The 9,292-nt window shown below is 36.3% G+C and overlaps 1 pseudogene; it reads left to right on the top strand.

The window, feature by feature from the left end:
• The first annotated feature begins 8,390 nt into the window (after window positions 1–8,390).
• Window positions 8,391–9,292, top strand: part of LOC107740912 (citrate lyase subunit beta-like protein, mitochondrial) — a 74,425-nt pseudogene continuing 73,523 nt past the window's right edge.

The following is a 9,292-nucleotide window of genomic DNA, read 5'->3' on the forward strand; positions in this document are numbered from 1 at the left end:
AAAATACTTTACTTAGCCTTTTAGCCAAATTACCTTGTTTACATGGTCTTGATATTAATTTATGTCAGCGGAACTTTTCTTTCCTTTTTTTCATTTCTTTTGCATTTCCTCCACCCATCCCCTCCCCCAAGTTAGTTTAGTTATGAAATCTATGCTAATTTTGTAAGCTATAAAACCAAAAACTGATCTCCAAAACTGCTGATCTGCCTGTTAAAAAGCCTCCGAGTAGTTTACGATTACTAGCAGGGTCCAATTTGATTTTCATTAAATTAATATAAAACTAATATGTAGGGAATCAATATTGATGCAGTTCTGTATTTGAAGATGTTGCCTTTGTACTTGGCCTGTATGGGATAGCCTATTTTCAGTTCATCTGAGGCAAAACCCATATTTTGGATGTCAATTTGGCTGTTTTCATATTGTTTTATTCACAGAGAGTGGACTAATTATTCCAGTGGGGCTGTGCTGCGGCTAACAGAGTGACAGTTGGCGTTATCGGAGTGATCAGTCTGCTTCTAAGCCTCTGCTTTAGCCATTTGACGTATATTAACAGTAATTGGTGCCACAGCCACAATGATGTTTTGTAAACCTTATGCCATTTTCCAGGAGGATGGCCAAGAGGAATGCAGGGTGGAGGCTGGTCCGTAAAGACGTCTTCAAAACCACAGAAATACACTTTTCTTCATGAACCTCTATGAAAACTTGTCCTCCTGTCTAAAGGTTGGTCACACACAAAAACAAACAAGGCGGATGCAGGTTTTATATCTCTAAACTGCCAAAAATATATATTTTTTAATCGCACCAGCAATTATTGATTTTGTTTTCCTGCAAAGAGAGCTGTATTCAATTGTATAATGCTGAATTTATCTATTCCAGCGGTTTCTCAACTGGTGGATCGTGACCCAAAAATGGGTCATAGCTCTGTTATGACAGTCACATACAATAATGCTAAATGCACACCATAAAATGCAACCGTATAGTTGTGAATAGCTACTGTAGGACAGCAAAATGAATATAGGAGAGAATACTTCCCAAGGTTTTTATTTTTATATATGAATTTATTTATTTAGATCACAATTTAAGGCTGTGTATCCAATTATCCATTAAACTCTCAACTTAAGGTAAAAGAAAATTCAATCCAGACTTTTCATATGCATTCTGTTGCGATAATAATGTTGCTTTTTGCAGTTAAAAGTAGCATTAATACATTTCAGTGGACATTTTTGTTTACTTAACAATTTACAATACACAATTTTGGTACTGTGTTGGGTCACCACTTGCTGTCAAATTTACAATTTTATTCTATGAAAGGTTCTACACTGGATGTGGACCGAAAAAAAAGAAAGAGAAGAAAAAAGGCCACTGAATATTTTCGACTAAACCAAATCTGAGTACTTAGTCAGCATTTCCTGTCCTCATGTACTGTATATATGTAAAGGGCACATTAGGTCAACATTAGCTACACTGTACAGATGTGACTGGGCCTCTTAAGGCTCGCGTGCAAATGCTCTTCCCTTTTGTTTGTGTGTTTATTTTTTGTGAAACGCACGTAATGTACTCCGAGGTTATTTAATAGTGAAGAGAGGAGTTCCGTGGACTCCAGCAGGTTCTGCAGCTGCCAGATTGTACAAGCGTACGCAGTGGAGAGATGTGTGGTGACAGCACGCCGCTCATTAAACCGAATCAGCATCAGGGGGGTGACAACTGGACGACTCGAGCCTCGCCCGGTCACTCGGCCACTCTTTGTGGTCTCCTTGCTGGTATCAGGTCAACAGCGGGCATGGGTTGTACTCTCCGGGCTGTGCTGGTGATATCTATTTCAATCCACTTCACCACCTGACACGCAGAATTCCACGTGTGCCAGGACGCTTTCAACACGGTCTTGTGTTGCAGCATCTCCCGCGTCTAGATCGCTTAGCCTCTGACGGGCTCGCCCCGAGCTATAGCGAGTCTCATTTGCGGAAGCTCAGACACTGAGGTAACAGATGTGTGTTTATCTATTCATAGGGTGGTTTATATAATTCTGTCCATCTCGGAAGTAATGTGTAATCCCTGTTAGGCTTTGTGGGCCTTACAGTTTAATTAAAGTGTTTCAGTTACTTATGCCGTCAAAAAAGAATGCAAATACTTTTGTTGTACTTTGTGTGTGAAAGCGCTGTATGAATTCAATAAAACAAAGCTTATATCTTACATTGTGTGCTAATCAGATGAAATGTCATAAAGTAACGACAAATAAAAAGCATAATTTCCCATGAGTCATCAATTCAGGTGACTCTGCCCATTGTAGAATCTTATTGGTGCCTGTCCCAATATTATAATTTAATTCACTTGTCCAGTTGTCTGCTTACATTACTTATTTTCTGTATTTGGCCCAAGTGTTCAAGTGGGCTGAAAAGACATTAAGTGTGTGAAGAACTTTTGATCACGCGATGGGACAAACTTACAACCTAGTGTTGTTAAAATGCAAGCTTTATTTACACATTTTGATTTTCAATCCTTTTCAGAGCTTTAATCAAGTAATAAAAAGATGTTGCAAACATTTTACAAAATACACATACTTTTCTCTGCACTAAATAACATGTTTTATTTTATCAACACTTACTGTTGAGTGCATACACTCTGAAGTGGCCAAGACTTCAAGTGTGGTTATTGGGACAGGCCCATAGTAAACATCAAATCTGTTCTGATTGGCTGTGGTTTTGTTGCATCGTTTTTTTGTTTTTTTATTTTTTTATTTCAGTGTGGATTTGAGAAAAAATAGCAACAACTTCATTGTCATTCCTCTTGACTAAAGCCCTTCCAAGTAACATCTTCTGAGGTCTAACCACATGGTGTTGTGTTTTATATTATAAACAGACTTTGAAATGTAACATTTTTCTATATGCTGATATTGGAATGAGACTAAACCAGTACCTCATGTTAAAATAAACAGTGCTAATTTTTGTAAAATTGTGAAATCTTTTGTAAGGAGACTTTTATAGGTTGTTCGCTTTGCTGTGTCTGTGTTTGGGATAGAATACCGCTACCATACTCCTCATATTATTTCTGCAATATGATGTTTGTTCTGTGTGCAGAATTCAAATGTTATGCATGCATGAGAAATGTGCATGGATACATTTGCCAAAATGTGCAGTATGCAATGTACAAAAACATTGTATCTCACAATGCAGTGCTCAAATTGACATTTTCACTGTAACAAATGAACTTTAAATATAATACCAGCTAAAATCTGCTTCTTGACTTTTGCCTTTTAAAAATGTAGCCATTATACAAGTTAACTGTGAAGTCAGCAGTACGCTACTATTCTATTCCAGACCTCTGTTTGTTAGTGGACTCTAGTGCTCACCTTTTTGCAGTGTGTGGACACTCAGTGGCATTGAATGAGAGAAAATGGGAAGAAAATAAATGGTGCCAGATTAAACCCCATCTGCTAAGCTGCTAAAATTTTCTGAAGGGCAAATAGTAAGTGTTGGTGTACATTTTTAACGCCTTGTCAAACTTCTGCCTCCTGAACAGCCCTAAGTGGTGAAAAATGGAAAACAAATCTTCTACTGACAGCTTTCCTATGCCCAGGGTGAGAGGATATTTATATCAAAAAGGTGCGAACATAAAGAGCTTTATAGACCGGCTAGTCAGTGCTAAGGGTGTATGAGGGGCTCAAGCAAATTTGGTACTTTAAGCACTTTAAAGTGTTAATTATGTTATTTTATTAGCTGATGGATGGACACAATGAAAATACGTTGGGATAGTGTGAATTGGTCTTTGTTTGGCTTGAGGAAAAGAAAAGCTTCAGTAACATGTAGGCCAGCTGGTGTAAAGTGGTTTACCCTCTAGGTGGGGCAATAACAAAAAGTCAGTCTTTTATTTAATACATACTTCTTTAAAATATTGTAGCATTAGGTTTACTTTTGTAAAGTACTTAAAACTGAATGAATACCTTTATTCCTGAAATAAACTGCACATTTAACACAACCATCATACAAAGCTTGTACATCCATCTTCCCTTGATATGTGGCAATACATGCTCATAATTATTATTTTTTTGACCAATTTGATTGGTCTTTCCAACTTTTCTTTCATATAGAGTTGCCAAGCTAATATTAACAGGCTGACAAGCAACACATTTAGGCTTTTGTTCCTCCTGTCTTTACATAGTACCCTTGGTTTGAAATAGTTACTAGCTTGGGGTGTTGGGTTTTTTACTGTAAAAGAAGCTCTTTTTTTATTTAATTCATTATTTAATTCATTAATTAAATGTAAAAAAAATAAATACATTTTAAATCCAAATATACATTTAATAAATATATTTATAATATAAATTTTATGTTTCTTCCACTGTTTGACATACTATAAAAACTTACCAATAAAAGCAATTAACAGGTTTTTACCTTAACATTTTTATTCTTTTTTTATAAAGATTTAATTAAGATTTTCTTTTTTTTTTCTTTTTTTTTACAGTGACTATGTGCGGTTTTATACTTAAGCAGTTTCTGCTAAATAATCACCATTCTTGATCTTCAGACAGGATGTTGCGTCAATTCAAGGAATACATATGGAGCAGAATAAGCCCTCAATGGTGCCTACAATAATTAGACCCAATTAGTCACATGACCTGCTTTTATGTGTCCAGTGAGTGGAGTAAAACCAGCTTTCAGCTTTCCCCTCATCACCGGTGTGTACTTGAGGGCCAATGTATTCACGCTTACCCATGGCTTGGCAGTGGGGCATGTTTCCTCGCCCCAATAATATATTAATAATCAGATACTGCCACCGCATGTCTTGCTGTCGCTGTTTGCTTGTTTTTATAGTTCACGGGTCAGTGGAGTGGCATTTGGTGCATGTCCCCTGTGCAAGTCATGTCTGTACTAACTAGCTAGTTGTGACCACTGTGAGGCCGTGCCAGTGACGAGCCGCTTCCATAATGTTGACTATGTAAGTGACAGGCATGATAGGGAAATGCTTATGCAAAACTGAGTATGACCAAGCCCCATGACAAGCCTCTGATTCGCAGCTGGATCCGTAACAAGGTATCATACTAAATGAGTCGGTAAAACATCACTGAACTGAGGAGCGTGACAAATTGCCATGATATCATTTGTAATACTTAATGTGAGTTGCAGAAGAAGGTGGTTCAGCAACGACGGAACTCATCCTCTGCTAGCGCCACCAAAACTGAGATTACTACTAATGCGAGAAGGCAACAAATAAATAGTCTCGGCATTGTGGTTTTACAGGTTGTAGGTGTTGTGACCGTGACATGGGTTGTTTGTGACATGTTGCCCTGCTTTAAATTTGGGTTGGGCTCTTCATTATAAATGAACAGTGATAATGTCACAAATTGCTGCTGTCTTGAGTTAGGTCTTCACCGCAGCAGCGCAGCACTTGACAGTTGCTGACAGTTTTCAGAACCCCCATACCTTAAAAAACAAAAAAGGGAAATTCCAGATGAATAACTTTGAAACTCTGCTTTGCAGTTGCGTGCCTGTAAAAACACAGCAGTGTGGGGAAACCACTCTAGTGCCACTCTAATTCTACTTTCAGGTTTTTTGTTTTTTTAATTATTACATTGAATTACATTTTCATGTTAATCTTGTACATCTTTTTTAAATCCTTAATTTCTTTTAAATTGTATTATCTGTAGCTTAAAATTTCGGACATCTTTTTATATATATATTATATAAAAATTATATATTATATAAAATAAATATATAGAGCATTGTTCTCAGGCTCCTATGTTTATGTTCAGTTATTTCACTTTAATGGCAATGAAAAGAAACGATTAATTGCCGTTAAAGTAAAATTACTGAACCTACACATAGGAGCCTGAGAAAAATGCTAATTTTAGAAGAAAATTTCAAATGGCACTTAGAGGCTTTTGCATCTGAACTCTTCATATATACAGGTTATATTAAGTAAGTACATTTCTGAATTTTTTTTTTGTTATGAATGACAGAATGTTTCATTTATTCTTATGCAGGTATTTCAGAAATATTATTTTATTATTAGTAGTATTATTTATTTTAGCATGAACTTACATGTGTCATGTGTAAAATTATAATAAAATAAAAAAACTTGCTGAAAATCACAATGGATATCTTAGGTCTAAATGTCATGGTTTCATACCAAATCCAGTGACATTTCTGTGATGGGATGTACCCCTGGGTGAACATTGCCAACACTGGGAGAGCATTGATGGCACTCATAAGGAATCTTTGTGATGTGCATTTGTTAGCATAGACTCTATAAAAGACATACTCAAAAACAATATTTATCATGTATCAAGGATTTTTTTTCTTGTTTTTGTTTGATGTACTGTATATTATTAGCTTATTATTGTATCTTCAAAGACACCAGAGATGAATGACAGAACTGTTATCAATTAAACACATTTGCAGTTAATATTAATAAATCAAATCGACCAGAATTCACAGTATAAAATGAAATTTAATGCAAATACAGAGAACATTTTTTTACTTGAAATTCCAGAGTTAAATTGTGACTTTTCATCCATACATTTTGCCATACATTTTTGTTCTTTAATCTCCTGCTTCAGGGTTGGCACTATGTCAAGATTTTCAATGAACCAGACATCCAAGACACCAAACCCTGCTGATTCATTGTCCATTTGTACCAGGGTAGACCAAAGAGAACAAAGGCGGTCAAGAGCTCCTGTATGTATTCTATATATTCTTACATCATTTCCTAACATTCAGCTTCTTTCAATAGCTATTAAACACTTTCCATGATTTACACTGCCATTGAACACTGCTGGTGCTGTATCAGTTTTGGTATCAAGAGTGAAATGGTCTGATTATGATTTGTCGTGTGTACATCTGAGCGACTATCATCAGACAGCACACAGGCCCCTTTTATTGGGACAACCGAACTCTGGCTTCTTTCGGGGGCTCTGTGGTTCCTAGGGGAGACCAGAATAGAAGTTGTGGAGCTTGCTGTGATCCAAAGAAAGTGTGCCAAATGCTATCAAAACTGGATTAACAGACAACAATTGAGGTTGATGAAAGGCAGTGAGCAAGAAAAAGGGAGTTTCCAAGTAACCCGTGAATGGAATTTCAAACTATATGCAATATGTTGAATGTGAGTTCCCCAATTTAATTCATACCTCATGTTGGCACTGAATGCCCTAATATGAGAGATATATCTTCTCTGACATTAAATATATATTTTAGATAGAATTTTAACAGACAAATTTTGTCCAAATATAGTTTTAATTTTCCAAAACAATGTAGAAAGTAATCTAGATGGTTTGCTCACTTATTTTATATTCTAATGCAAATAAATGTGTCGTAGTTGTTGTTGTTGTTTCTTTTGGTATTTTTTGCCACTTACAGAGTTCCTCTCCTTCAAGCAATGCTGTGCACAACCATCGCATAGCCAAAGAAAGGGTTTTTGAAACCTGACATTTCCTCAGAGTCCCCTGCTGACTTAATCATGGCAAATATTGCATGTCATTTGTTTGCCACGCATGGACCTGGCTGATGGTAGTAGTAGTAATTCACCACCGCTGTGCGCCGGTTCCTGGAGTGCGCTCCAGTGATGGTGTCGTGCACGTCAGCACTAGACATGACAACCAGGATCATCACCAAACTGAGGCCATGCTTGGAATGGAGTACTGGCTTAGCTCGGTGTACACTTTATGCTTAAAGTTTTTTTTTAAAAACAAAACAAAATGTATGTGGATTAGTATGTATTATGTAACTGTAAATGTTACAAACAGTATAGTTTCCTGAATTGTTCTCATGTGATCTCATAATTCAGTAAGTAGCATTATATTGTCATTATGGGAATAAAAATAATAATTTTAAAATCCAATTTTATGTGAATAAAATCTTGTAACTCAGTGAGTTTAAATAATGAGTCAAAAGTATTTTAAAATCCAAGGTTGAATTTACTTCATGTGCCACACTGTAATGGAAGGTCTAGTTTAGTGCATTGCATAGTGGGGTGCAATTCCACAAAGTGTGTTTTAGTTGTATGCTGCACCTTTCTGGGCAAATGTAGGTCATATAGGTATTTTATGTACAAAAAATGTGCACAATATATACTACATAGCTACTGCAGAAATAGTAATGTGGTATTTTCTAAACATAGCCTCCAAACATTTAGGTAGGTATGATAATAATATAGTCCATATTAAAAGATGAAAAGGCTGAGGAATTATTTATCAGTTGTAGAGTTAGTAGTAGCAGCAGTAGTAGTAGTAGTAGTAATGGTAATATTTCTTAGTCCAGAACATATGCAATTGCCTGCGACTTTAAATCAGAAAGCGGCGATTCTTTGTGGGCACCTAATTTTCCTCTGGCCAATCAAATGTCTTTATTTTTACACATAGCGACGCTGGCAGCCAATAGGAGCATCTCATGTGAGGAAGCTGAAGACATGGCGCTGCGCATAGGACGTGCTTACAGAAGAGAGTCTGTGTTGTAAGTTTGAACCTACTAGAGATTTCTCTCCTCTTTACATTATACATTATGTGTTAATGACACTGATCGTTTTTTAAGTGCATTTGTAGTAAAAGGACGTCCCATAAAAACAAGCGGAGAGAATTAAGGGAGAATTTGACAAAACTCTTATTTTATGAGCGTGACATTGACATGTTTATATGCTTTGTTTTAGAAGAATAACAGTTTGTTTGTCTGTTTATTTAAATGAATTGTTTCTGTGTCACAAAACGCTTGTGTAGCCGAAGTTTGTGGTCCTCCATATGTCTCGTTTGCTGATGATGCCTTACCAGAGATGTCAAAAGATTGAATAAGAAAGCAGAAGTTTGATGTCCAAAACTATTGGTCAAACCTGAGTCCTGTTGCATAGTCAGATGCAGAATTGATGTTTGGAATAGTATCCAAAGCAAATTAAATATTGCTTTGAGCTAAAAAATGTATTATGTATTCTGTATGTGTATATTATTCAGCAAGGTGTCAAGGGGCGTTTGGCGTGCTGATACACCTGTCGGTTGTTTGCCAGAAAAATAGGTCGACTGTCAAAAAAAAAAAACGGGGAAAAAAGCCTTCATTGTAATCTCTCAAGTCTTTCAAGAGGAAAATAAATATGGTAAAAAATGGTAATATGCATTATACTGTATATATATAAGTCTATATTATGAGGGGCCGTACAAGCCATAATTCATTCTGGCACTCTCACACACTTACATTCTCCTTTCACATACATACATTTCTACTGTCACACACACATACATTCTCTTTTCACATACATGCATTTGTACTCTCACACACATGCATTTCTACTGTCACACACTTACATTCTCCTTTCACAT

The sequence above is a fragment of the Sinocyclocheilus rhinocerous genome, unplaced genomic scaffold, assembly GCF_001515625.1.
Source record: "Sinocyclocheilus rhinocerous isolate Xijiao unplaced genomic scaffold, SAMN03320098_v1.1 scaffold165, whole genome shotgun sequence".
In the NCBI taxonomy this organism is placed as follows: Eukaryota; Metazoa; Chordata; class Actinopteri; order Cypriniformes; family Cyprinidae; genus Sinocyclocheilus; species Sinocyclocheilus rhinocerous.